The following is a 13,134-nucleotide window of genomic DNA, read 5'->3' as shown; positions in this document are numbered from 1 at the left end:
TTAAAACAAACATTTGCACTTAAGGACTCAGCAGCAATCTTAATTATCACTGAACACTTTATAAGATGGGGGAGGGGTTAAGAAAGAGTCCCTTTTTTACTGAAAATTTTCCTGGAGTCAGCCCTAAAGTTTGGTGATTAAGTAACCGCACACAGTACCCTGCAAATGCCAATATATCTAGTGAATTCTGGGAAATGTGAAAGTTTGTGTTTTTACTGTGGATTATAATATCTCTGTGAACATAATTCTATTTTAAAAGCACTTATTGGTCGTGGATTATGCATCATGCATGGATCTAGGAGAGGATAAAAGGACATAAATGAAACAGTCCCTTCATTGAAATAGACTGCATCCTTCTGGGGAGGGAGAAGACATTATACATACAAAAATATGTAGAAAAATATATGTATAAAACATAGAGATAAAATGAATACAATGTAAAGAGGGGGCACTTATGATAAACCATGAGAGGAGCTAGGGATTCCAAAAAGTAGAATTGTGGAGAGTGTAAAGGCATAGGAGATGAGTATGTCAGTTTGACTGGAATGTAGTGTCTCACTGGGGTAGTCTAGAAAATTAACTAGAGACAGGTTCTGAAGGGGTTCAAATGCCAGGCAGAGAAATTTGTATTTTAAAAACAGTAGAAGTCCACCAAAGCTTTATAAACAAGGGAATGGCATGGTCAGAGAAGTGATGTGGTGATACTAACTTAATTGCTCTTTGGAGGACTGTTTGGGTAAGGGTGAGACTTGAGACTGGGATGCTAATTATTATTGTAATTTTCTAGCCAAAAGATGATGAGCCTTGGAAAAGAGGAATGATCATGTGAGTGAAAAGAAGGAGTTAGATGCAATAGATCACAAAATATAGTGCCAGAGCTAAAAGAAACCTCAGTGGTCACTTAGTTCAATTTTGTTGTTGTATAGATAATTACAAAAAAAAAAACAAAACAAAAAAAAAACCAAACACAAGAAGCTTGCTCAAGGTCACGCAGGAAGTGTCAGAGCCTGGATTTGAACACAGGTACAGATAGCACAGTGGATAGAATGCTGGAGCTGGAGCCAGGAAGACTCATTTTCCTGAGTTCAAATATGGCCTCAGACACTGGCTGTGTGACCCTGGGCAAGTAATTTCCTTATCTTCAAAATGAGCTGGAAAAGTAATTGGCAAACCACTCCAATACCCTTGCAAAGAAAACCTCAAATGGATGACTGAAAAAAAATGACTAAGCTGACTGACTGACCTTTGCCTGGAGTACTAATACTCTTTCTATGCTATTAAGCTGCTTCTCTGATTATAAATCATGGGATCTTAGGTTTAGTGGTCATCTAGAGCAACCTTTTATTTTCACCAGTGAAACAATTGAGACCCAGAGAAATTGCGATTCACCAACAAGTAGTAAGTTATTGAAGTAGGATTTAAACACAGAAGTTATGGAGATAGAATTGATAAGAATTCACAATTAATTGGGGATAAAAACTGACAGAGAGTAAAGAGATAACTCTGCATTTGAGAACCTGAGTGAATGAAAAAATTCATGGTACCATCAAAAAAAAAAAAACCCAACATAAATTAGGACAAGTGTTGTGTTTACAGGGAACTATAATGAATTCTGTTTTGGCTACACTGATTTTAGCAGTTGTTGACTCAGAACTGGTGCTTAGAAGAGAGGTGAGTGCTAAATATACAGATTTGTGAGTCATCCATAGACAGGTGAGAACTGATCCCAGAAGAGCTTGTGTGATCTTTAGGAGAGAAAAACAGTTTATCCAGAAAAGAGAAAGGATGAGTCTTGACTCTGAGGTGATCCCCACAAAAGGGTTATGGGACATGAAAGATGTTTGGCAATGGATTCTGAGTAGTGTTTAGAGGTAAGAAATGTAGGAGTAAGCAATATCATAAACATACAAAGAAGAGAGATAATTTGGGAGGCATGAATAGTCAAAAGTGTCACCTGCAATAGACAGGTTAAAAAAAAAAAAACAACTGAGAAAGGATGCACTAGTTTACCCATTAATAAATTTATGGTAACTTTGGAGATAGTAATTTCAGTTTGGTTATGATCTTGAAGGCCTCCCTGTACCAATATGAGTTCTAAATTTTCTTCCTCTCTCCCTTTCCTTCCCAAATTGATCAGGTAAGCAGTTTGATATGGATTATACATGTGCAATCATCCAAAACACTTTCATGTTAGCCATACTGCAAAAGAAAACAGACAAAAAACAAAACAAAAATAACAAAGTAAAAAATATGTTTCAGTTTGCATTTATACTCTATCAGTTCTTTCTCTGGAGGGAGACAGTATTTTCACATTTTTAAAAATTGTTTTAGATCATTGTATTGCAAAAAAAAAAAAACTAAGTCATTCACAGTTGATCATCTAACAATATTGCTGTTCTTGTCTTTAATGTTCTGGTTCTGCTCATTTCATTTTATATCAGTTCATCTAAGTCTTCCCAGGTTTTTCTGAAAGCTTCCTGCTCCTCATTTCTTATAGTTCAATACTACCCCATCACAATACTATAACATTCCCTAGTTCAGCAATTCCCCTCGTGATTGGCATCCTCTTGATTTCCAATTTTTACCACCATAAAAAAGCTACTATGACTATTTTTGTAGTTATAGGCCTTTTTCTTTAAAAAAAATCTGGGGGCACCAAAGTGGTACAGTCAATAGAGTACTGGCCCTGGAGTCAGGAGGACCTGAGTTTAAATCCAGCCTCAGACACTTGACACTTATTAGCTCTGTGACCCTGGGCAAGTCACTTAAGCCCATTGCCTAGCCCCCCCAAAATTATGTGGGATACATACCTAGTAGTGTTATCACTGGGTCAAAGATTATTCACAAATTTATAACCTTTTTAGCATAGCTCCAAATTGCTTTCCAGAATGATTGGACAAGTTCACAACTCTGCCAATAGTACATTAATGTCCCATTTTGCCACATCTTTTCCAACATTTTCTATTTTCCTTTTCTGTCACACTAGCCAATCTGAGGTGGTACTTCACAGTTCTTTTAATTTGCACTTTTCTAATCATTAGTGTTTTGTAGCATTTTTTTCACATGGCTATAGAAGGCTTTGATTTCTTCTGAAAACTGCCTGTTCATTTCCTTTGACATTTACCAATTCAGGAATGACTCATATTCTTAAAAATTTGACTCAGTTCTTTATACAGTTGAGAAATGAAGCCTTTATCAGAGATACTTGCCATAAAACATTTTCCCACTTTCATGCTTCCCTTCTAATCTTGGCTCTATTGGTTTTATTTGCGGAAAAAAAATCAAAATAATTGATTTTACATCCTGTGTTGCTCTCTATCATTTGTTTGGTCATAAATTCTTCCCTTATACATAAATCTGTCAAGTAAAATATTACATGCCTCTCTAATATCCTTATGCTGTGATCCTTTATATCTAAATCATGTCCCCACCTTCATGTTATGTTGGTGCACACTGTGAGATGCTGGTCTATACCTAGTTTCTGCCAAATTGCTTTCCAATTTTCCTAGCAAGCTTTATTTTTTTTCAAATAGCATGTTCTTGTCCCAAACCTCTTGCCAAGTACTAGATTACTATGGTCATTTATTACTGTGTATGAAATCTATTCCCTGATCCACCACTCTATTTCTTAGCCAGTGCCAGATTGTTGATGATTAAAACTTTGTAATACAGTTTGACATCTGGTACTACTAAGCCACTTTCCTTCACATTTTTTCTATTGATTCCCTTGATATTCTTGAACTTTTGCTTTTCAAGGTGAATTTTGTTATACTTTTTCTTGCTCTATAAAAAAACACTTTTGATAATTTTATTGGCATGGCATTGGATATTTAAATTAATTTAAGTAGAATTCTCATTATATTGGCATGACCTACCCAAAAGTAATTCATATTTCTCCAATTGTTTAGTTCTGACTTAATTTGTGTGAAAAGTGTTTTGTAATTGTGTTCATTTAGTCCCTGGATTTGTCTTGGCAGGTAGACTCCCAAGAATTTTATAGTAATTACCATTATTTTAAATGGAATTCTTCTTTCTATCTCTTGCTGTTGCATTTTGCTGATAATATATCAAAATGCTAATGATTTATGTGGGTTTATTTTATATTCTGAAACTTTGCTGAACTTTAATTACTTCAGTTATTTTTTTAAAAATTACTCTCTATGATTCTTTAAGTATGGCATTATACCATGAGCAAAGAATGATAGTTTTGTTTCCTCATTGTCTATTCTTATTCCTTCAATTTATTTTTCTTCTCTTATTTCTATAGTTAGTGTTTTCAGATCAATATTGAATAAAAGTGGTGATATTGGACATCCTTGTTTCAACCCTGATCATATTGGAAAGGCTTCTAGCCTTGCATTCCTGGCACAAATTCCACCTGATCATAGTGTATGATCTTTGTTTGGGATTCTGTAATCTCCTTGCTAATATTTTATTTTTTAATTGCATTAATATTCATGAGGGAAATTATAGTTTTCTTTCTTCATTTTTGGTTGCTTGCTTGTTTGTATATCAAAATCATAGAAGGAATTTGGTAGGACTCCTTTTTTTTTTGCCTATTTCCCCACAGAGTTTATGTTGTATCAGAATTAATTGTTCTTTAAATATTTGGTAGAATTCATCTGTGAATCCATCTTGTCTTGAGAACATTTTTTCTTAGGAAGTTCATTTATAGCTTTTTCAATTCCTTTTCCTAAAATTGGGTTAATTGTTCTGTTTTTTCTCTTCCATGAATTTGAGAAATTTTTATTTTATTAAATATCCATCCATTTCACTTAAATTGTCAGATTTGTTGGCATGTAATTGGGCAACATAGCTCCTAATGAGCTATTTAAATTCATCTTCATTGGCAATGAATTCGGATTTTTCCTTTTTCATGCTGGTAATTTGGTTTTCTTCTTTTTTTAAGTTACATTAATTACATTACATTACATTTAAAATAAATTACATTAAACAATTATTTGTCTATTTTATTCATTTTTTCATAAAAGCAGCTTCTAGTTTTATTTGTTTAATGATTTTCTTATTTTCAATGTTATTATTTTCTCCTTTGGTTTTCAAGATTTCCAATTTAGTATAGAATTGGGGATTTTAATTTCTTCTTTTTTAGTTGCATGTCTAATTCGTTGATCTGCTCTTTCCCTATTTTATTGATGTAAACCTTTAGGCATATAAATTTCCCCCTAAGCTTGCTTTGGCTGCATCCCACAAATTTTTTTTATGTTGTCTCATTGTTATCATTCTCTTTAATGAAATTATTTATTGTTTTGATAATTTTTCTATGAGCCAATCATTTTAAAATTACATTATTTAGTTTCTAATTAATTTCAATCTATGTTCTCATAGCCTTTATTGAAGATATTGTTCATTACATCATGGTCTGAAAACAAGATGCATTAAATATTTCTTCTCTTCTGCATTTAGTGGTTAGGTTTTATGCCTTAATACATGATCAATTTTTGTAAAGATGCTATATACACCTGAGAAAAATGTATACTTCTTTCTATATTCATTCAATTTGCTTGCAATAGTTTCTCCTTGACTTTAGAACTCTGAGTTTTGACTATAATATTACTAGGGTATTTAATTTTGGGATCTCTTTCAAGTAGTATGTCATGAATTTTTCAATTTCTATTTTACCCTCTGCATTAAAGATATCAGGGCAGTTTTCCTTGATAATTTCTTGAAATATAATTTATAAGCTCTTTTTTATTCATCATGGATTTTGCAAAGGCCAATACTTCATAAATTCTCTCTCCTCAATCAATTTTCCAGGTTGTTTGTTTTTCCAATAAGATATTTCAAGTTTTCTCCTATTTTTGCATTACTTTTATTTTGTTTTATTGTTTCTTAGTGTCTCATGAAGTCATTAGTTTCCACCTGCCCAATTACAATTTTAAAGAAATTTTTTGTTGCTGCCTCTTGTATAATATTGTCAACTTCTGTTCATAGTTTTTCAAGCACTCTATCTACAACAGCTAATCCTTTAAATCTATTTGACGCCTCTGTTTCATATTCACAAATGATATTAAGTCATACCTATATGGTCTGATGGTTTTCCTTACTTTTTTCAATTTAAGTCTGCATTCTGCAATAAGAAATTCATTATCTAAGCCACAGTCAACTCCAGGTATTGTTTGAACTGACTGTACAAGCCACCATTAGCTGCAAAGCACACATGAAACCTGATTTCTATATTGACCATCTCTTGACGTCCACATGTAGAGTCAGCTTTTGGGTTGCTGAAAAAATAGTGTTTTCTATTACCAGTGAGTTATATTGACAAAACTCTATTAGTCTCTGCTTCATTTCATTTAGTTCTCCAAAGCCAAACTTGCCTTTTATTGCAATTATATTTTGATTTCCTACTTTAGCATTACAATCCCTTATGAGGAATGAGACATTTTTAGATGTTATTTCTAGAAAATACTGTGGGTCTTCATAGAACTGATCAACTCTTCTTCTTTGATATTTTAAAGATGAAGAAGAAAAGAGCAAGAAAGCAAAGTAATTATTTTATGAGGAGTTACAAATAGCTGAGGAAAGAAATAAGCCAAAAAATAAAGTAGTTTTGGAAAGATATACTCAACTAAATGCAGAATTCCAGAGAATAGCAAAGAGAGATAATAAGATTTTCTTAAATTTGCAATGGAAAGAAACAAAAGGAAATAAAAGAATGGGAGAAACAAGAGATCTCCTCAAGAAAATTAGAGATATCAAGGGAATGTTTCTTTGCAAATACATCCATGATAAAAAAAACAAAAATGGTAAGTACTTAACAGAAACAGAATAAATTAAGAAGAGTTGGCAAAAATACCCCACAAAATAACTATACAAAAAAGATCTTAACATCACCAATAATCACAATGGTGTGTTGTGGATCCTGATCCAGAAAAAATTTGTAAGACATTAAAATAGAGTCATATCTAGATCCAGGTCCAGAGCCCCAGATCCTGGAGAATGAAGTCAAGTGGGCATCAGGAAACATTATTAATCAAATAGTGGAGGCAATGGAATTCCAGATGAGATATTAATATCTTGAAAAATGCTGCTGTTAAAATGATGCACACCATATGCCAGTAATTTTGGAAAACACAAAAGTGGCCATTAAGTTGGGAAAATCAGTTTATATGCAAAGATATTTAGGTGTGAAGGCTATCCATTGAAAAAGATCAGAGACAGGAACAATAAGATAATAATGACTATACCATCAGGTTATTAAACTAATGTGTCAAAAGGCTAAAAAAAAAAAGGATGCATCCAGTTCATGAAGGACTTTAAATGTCAAGAGAGGTGTTAATAATTGTTTCAAGATGTTATAAGGAACCATTTTATCAAATAAGAAAATTACATGGTTAGATTTATGATTTGGCAAAACCACTTTGAAGGTGTGTGTCATTTAACTTTCCAGGTATCTCTCCATTTTCTAAAAATGGCTCTGCTGAAGCAGAGACTGTCTTTCTTTTGGCATTGTATCCAAAGAACTTAGAATAGTGTTAGACACAAATAGAATGTTAATTAATATTCATTGAATTTCATTGAAGGGAGAGAAAGAGAAAGAGAAAGAGAGGGAGAGAGAGAGAGAGGGGAGATGAGAAAGGAAAAGAGAGGAAAGGAGGAGAGGAGAGGAGAGAAGAGAAGAGAAGAAAAGAGAAGAGAAGAGAATTGAAGAGATGAGGAGGAAAAAAATGATGGCAGAATTTGCAGATAGTTGTATTTGGGGTACAATTACATGTATAACCAGAATGGGGTAAATGTGCAGTGTGGGGAGGAAAAGATGATCCCTAAATATAAGGTTATGAGGTAGAAAAGTATGCCAGTAAACCAGATTTTCTTTTGTTCTCCATGAAATTTCTGGAAAACATGAAGATTCACAGGATTTGAAATCACCACATCTTAATATAATACAAGTGAAATGTATTGCAGTCAGAGTTAGTGCACTGTCCAGTACAACATAAATTAACAACATGTCTAATTGGGCCAATCCTGAGGAGTTAGTACTTTGTCCTCTCTGAAAGTGGTGTCTCACATAGTGTTTACTAAAACAAATAAACTGTGTGTCTCACCATGACAGGTACAATTTCTACTTCACTGTTTCTTAGTATATAGTCTCTGAGTTAAAGCAACATCTGTTTAATTGTCTAGCTAAGCCACTGCTGGTTGTCACTATTGCTCCATTGGGCTTGAAGAAGACCAATTTTTATGCCTCGCAGAGAATGAAAAATGAAGTTCCTGGTAAGACATCATTGCCTCAAAATGTCTTCCTGATGACAATAACGTCTGTGGCACTGGAGTCTATGTGTGGTGAGCAACTTTTTCAGTTGATGAACTGCCTTAGCTCTAAAAAGGATATTTATTGCTTGGTTGACTTTAATGCTACAGAATCATACTTCAGTTTTAATTTCTCAGGAAAAAAAAACAACAGCAGGATTCTTAAACTCAACTTTTAGGTGTTAAAGTTTAACATAAAAGTGCATTAATATTTAATGTAAATTATTTCAAAAATATAAGGAAATTTACTTCTGGGTGACAAAACCAAAATGATAGAGGACTAGAAATTTTCTCCAGTCCTCAACAGCTATTATTTGCAAAAGGTAGAGAAATCAAACTTATTCAACAGGCAAAGAGGCTCTAAATACATAATAAGGTAAAAGTCTTATGAATCATCAAGGCAAAGAGATTATTTTTTTACCTTTGTACTCAGCTTTCCCTACCAACCACCAGCCTTCAAGCTCTGGCAGAGTGTACAACCATACTCACTGTTTTGTGCTATACCACCCACTCAGAAATTTTCCTGTTGCTGTTGCTATTGTCTCCTTTCTGTTTCAACAAGCAGAGGACATACACTAACTTCAGCAATTGGTAGAACAGCAGGAGTGATAGGGAAGTGAGACTGTGCTCTGCCTAGGGCAATCCTACTCAGCCATAGAACTAAAAAAGGAAGACTTTCCTCATGTGGACCTGTACTGCATCAGAAGGAAATGAGATTGGCATAAAGGTGGGTGGGGCCAGGTTCCCCGTCTAGACGGTAAAGATCAAGACCAGTGAAAAGTGAATCTCTCACCTTAGAATGAGGCTTAGACATCCTTTATGTCCAGGCCTGTAATGTAATCCACAGAAGCATCAGCTGGGAAATAACTCAATGCATCCCATAGCACAACTATGATTTAAACTTTGAGATACATAGTGCTTAAATTTGACAATTCCAAAGTCAAACAAAAAAATTGCAAAGGGAATAGGAAAATAACACTCAAATTCAAATAGATGTAATTAAATAACATAAAGTTTTTTTTATTTTTTTCATGCCAGAAACCACATGACAGAAAAGAATAACATTTTAAAAAGCAACCTATAACTCACCAACTAAGAGTGAATATCTTTTATTTTCCTGTTTTCAAACTAAGCTGCAGAATATGTGGTTAAATAGCAGGGTAGAGGAGAAGTAGAAAATTGTGGGTAATGTATGATGTAATGGTAAGCAATGGTAAGCAAAAAAGGGAAAATAATTTGTGTAGTCTGAGCAAACTGCTCTAAGAAAATGGTAAAGGAAAGGATTGAAATAAAGGTAAAGATAGGGTAAGATTGCACTTTCAGAAGCCAAGATGGCTGAGTAAGCAGTAAATCACTCTCACACTCCCATGTTCATCTCAGAACAACCATAAAAATAACACCCCAGAACAAATTGTGAAACAGCAGAGTCAGCCAACTGATGGAGTAGAGTAGTCTTTTAACCTAGGAAACTTGGAGGATCAGCAAGAAAGGTCAATCTCACTTGGGTAAAAGAGGAGAGCATTTCAGGACAGGAAATGTCCCAGCAAACCAACAGTAAGGCCCACCTCAGTAAACCAATAGGAAATTTTGAGGCTCAGGATGGTGGTGCAGGCAAACACTGACAACAGGGTCCCCCCACATGCCTTAGCATAACTAGGGGAACCAGTAGACTCAAGCTCAGGAAACAATTGCATGCTTCGGCATAGACCCAGGTTGGCAGGTGCTCTCCAGCAGCCAAATCTCCACCAGCTTCCTCACAGCCCAGGGCCATCAGGCATCTTATGGCCTCAAGACCTCCAGGTGATTTAGTGCAACCCAAGTCAAATAGGCATCTTCCAAGGGCCAGAGCTCCACTTGCTTTAGTGGGGAAATGCAAAAGCTTGTCACCTGGTCCCCAGTACATGCCAGATACCACAACTGAGGACCCCAACTCAGCTCCAGGTAAGCTGCCAAAACCCTACAACCTCTAGCTGCCAGCACCCAAACTACCAACACACAAAGCCATGGACCAGGCACATGGCCTTCAGCATAAGAAAGTTTGGAAAGTGCCTCCTTTGCTCTTGCAGCAGAGCTCAACTGTATTGATTTTTTATTTTTTTGCAAGTTTTTTTTATTAATTAATTTATTTTTTTGTTTTCAACATGCACTTCCACAAAATTTTGAGATTAAAATTTCTCCCCATCTCATCCCTCCCCCCTCCCCAAGATGGCATGCATTCTGAATACTCCTCCCAATCTTCCCTCCCTTCTTTCTCTGTCCCTCCCCCTTCTCTTATCCCATTCAGCTTCAATTTTCCTGTAGGGCAGGATAGATTTCTATACCCCATTTCCTGTATATCTTATTTCCAAGTTGCACATGAAAACAATTTTTAACATATGTTTTTAAACTTTGGATTCCAAATTTTCTCCCTTCCTCCCTCCCTACACAGCCTCATTGAGAAGGCAAGCAACTCAATACAGGTTATACATGTGTAGTCATGCAAAACACTTCCATGGTAGTCATGTTGTGAAAAACTAGGTATATTTTCCTTTATCCTATCCTGCCCCCCATTTATTCTATTCTCTTTTGACCCTGTCCCATCTTAGAAGTGTTTGCTTGTGATTACCCCGTCCCCCAATCTGCCCTCCCTTCTATTATCTCCCTGCTCTCTTGTCCACTTCCCCTCCTATTTTCCTATAGGGTAAGACAGATTTCTGTACCTAACTGAGTGTGTATGTTCTTCCCTCCTTAAGCCAAATCTGATGAGAATAAGATTCACTCAGACCCTCTCACCTTCCCCCACTTCCCCTCTATTGTAAAAGCTTTTTCTTCTGTTTTGTGTGAGATAATTTGCCCCCATTCTACCTCTGCTTTTCTCCTTCTCCCAGTATAATCTTCTCTCACTCCTTAATTTTATTCTCCAGATATCACCCCTTCATCTTCAACTCACCCTGTTCCCTCTATCTATCTATCTATCTATCTATCTATCTATCTGTCTGTCTGTCTGTCTGTCTATCTATCTATCTAGCTACCTATCTATCTATCAATCTATCTATACATATAATTTTTTCCCTCCAGCTACTCTAATACTGACAAAGGTCTCATGAGTTACAAAAATCATTTTTCCATGCAGAAATGTAAACAGTTCAACCTTAATAAGTTTTTTATGATTTTTCCTTGCTGTTTGCCTCTTGATGTTTCACTTGAGTCTTGCATTTGAAAGTCAAATTTTCTATTCAGCTGTGGTCTTTTTTATCAAGAATGCTTGAAAGTCCTCTATTTCACTGAATGTCCATTTTTTGCTCCTGAAGGACTGTATTCAGTTTTGCTGGGTAAATGATTCTTGGTTGTAATCCTGGCTCCTTTGCCATCTGGAATATTATATTCCAAAATGTCTGGTCCATTAATTTAGAAGCTACAAAATCTTGTGTTATTCTGATTGTGTTTCCATAATACCTGAATTGTTTCTGGCTGCTTGTTCTATTTTTTCCTTGACCTGGGAACTCTGGAATTTGGCTACAATATTTCTTGGAGTTTTCCTTTGGGGGTCTCTTTCAGAAGATGATCTGTGGATTTTTTCAATTTCTATTTTGCCCTCTGGTTCTAAAATATCAGAACAGCTTTCCTTGATAATTTCTTGGAAGATATCTAGACTCTTTTTTTGATCATGGCTTTCAGATAGTCCAATAATTTTTAAGTTCTCTCTCCTGGATCTATTTTCCAGGTCAGTTGTTTTTCCACTGAGATATTTCACATTGTTTTCTATTTTTTTTCATTCTGTTGGATTTATTTTACAGTGTCTTATTTCTCATGAAGTCACTAGCTTCGAATTTCTCCATTCTAATTTTTAAAGAAGTATTTTCTTCAGTAAGCTTTTGGACTTCCTTTTCCATTTGGCCAGTTTTGCTGTTTAAGGCATCCTCTCCTCTTTGGTTTTTTGGACCTCTTTTGTCATTTGGGTTAGGCTATTTTTTAAGGTGTTATTTTCTTCAGTATTTTTTTTTGGGGGTCTCCTTTAGCAAGCTGTTGACTTGTTTTTCATGATTTTCTTGCATCACTCCCATTTATCTTCCCAGTTTTTCCTCTACTTCTCTTACTTGCTTCTCAAAATCATTTTTGAGCTCTTCCATGACCTGGGACTGATTCATATTTTTCTTGGAGGCTTTGGATATAGGAGCTTTGATTTTGCTGTCTTCTTCTGGTTATATATTTTGATCTTCTTTGTCACTAAAGAAAGATTCTATGATCTGACTTTTTTTTGGTGAGGTTTGCTCTTGATCCCAGTCAATTACTTGAGTTATAAACATTTTTTTAAGGTAGGGGTCTGCTTCCAATGTGGAGCATGTACTGTCCCAAGTTTCAGGGGTTTTGTGCAGCTGTTTTCAGAGATATTTCTAGAGACCTGTAAATTTTCAGTTCTTCCAAGGTGGTATGATCAAGGGCAAGGTGTTTACTCCTTTCCTGGCCTGTGCCCTTGTCTATGAGTGACCATAAACACTGTTTTCTACCTTGGAACTGTGAGGAGGATTTCCTCTCTACCACCACTACAAGCTCCACTATGCCATCATGCCTCCTTGCACCAGGACCACTACTCAGAACTGTGACCTAGATACAAACAGGGCAAAGCAAAAGAATCCTGCAACAGCAAAGAGATGCCTGCAATCCCCCTCTGATCAGCCACTTGATTCCTCCTCAGTCTGATCCCCCCTAAGTTCTGGAAGTTCCAGAAGTAACCACCAACCCAGGGCCAGGCTTGGGGACTGGAGCTGGGACCAAACTTCCCTCTCAACTCAGTCACTAACATTTCCTACTGACCTTCTAAGTTGTCTTTGGCATGTGTGGGTTGAGAAGTCTGGAAATTGCCACAGCTACTCATGATTCTGT

The sequence above is a fragment of the Vombatus ursinus genome, unplaced genomic scaffold (genome assembly GCF_900497805.2).
Source record: "Vombatus ursinus unplaced genomic scaffold, bare-nosed wombat genome assembly UNPS02014942.1, whole genome shotgun sequence".
NCBI classification, from domain to species: domain Eukaryota; kingdom Metazoa; phylum Chordata; class Mammalia; order Diprotodontia; family Vombatidae; genus Vombatus; species Vombatus ursinus.
This window is presented reverse-complemented; position numbering follows the sequence as displayed.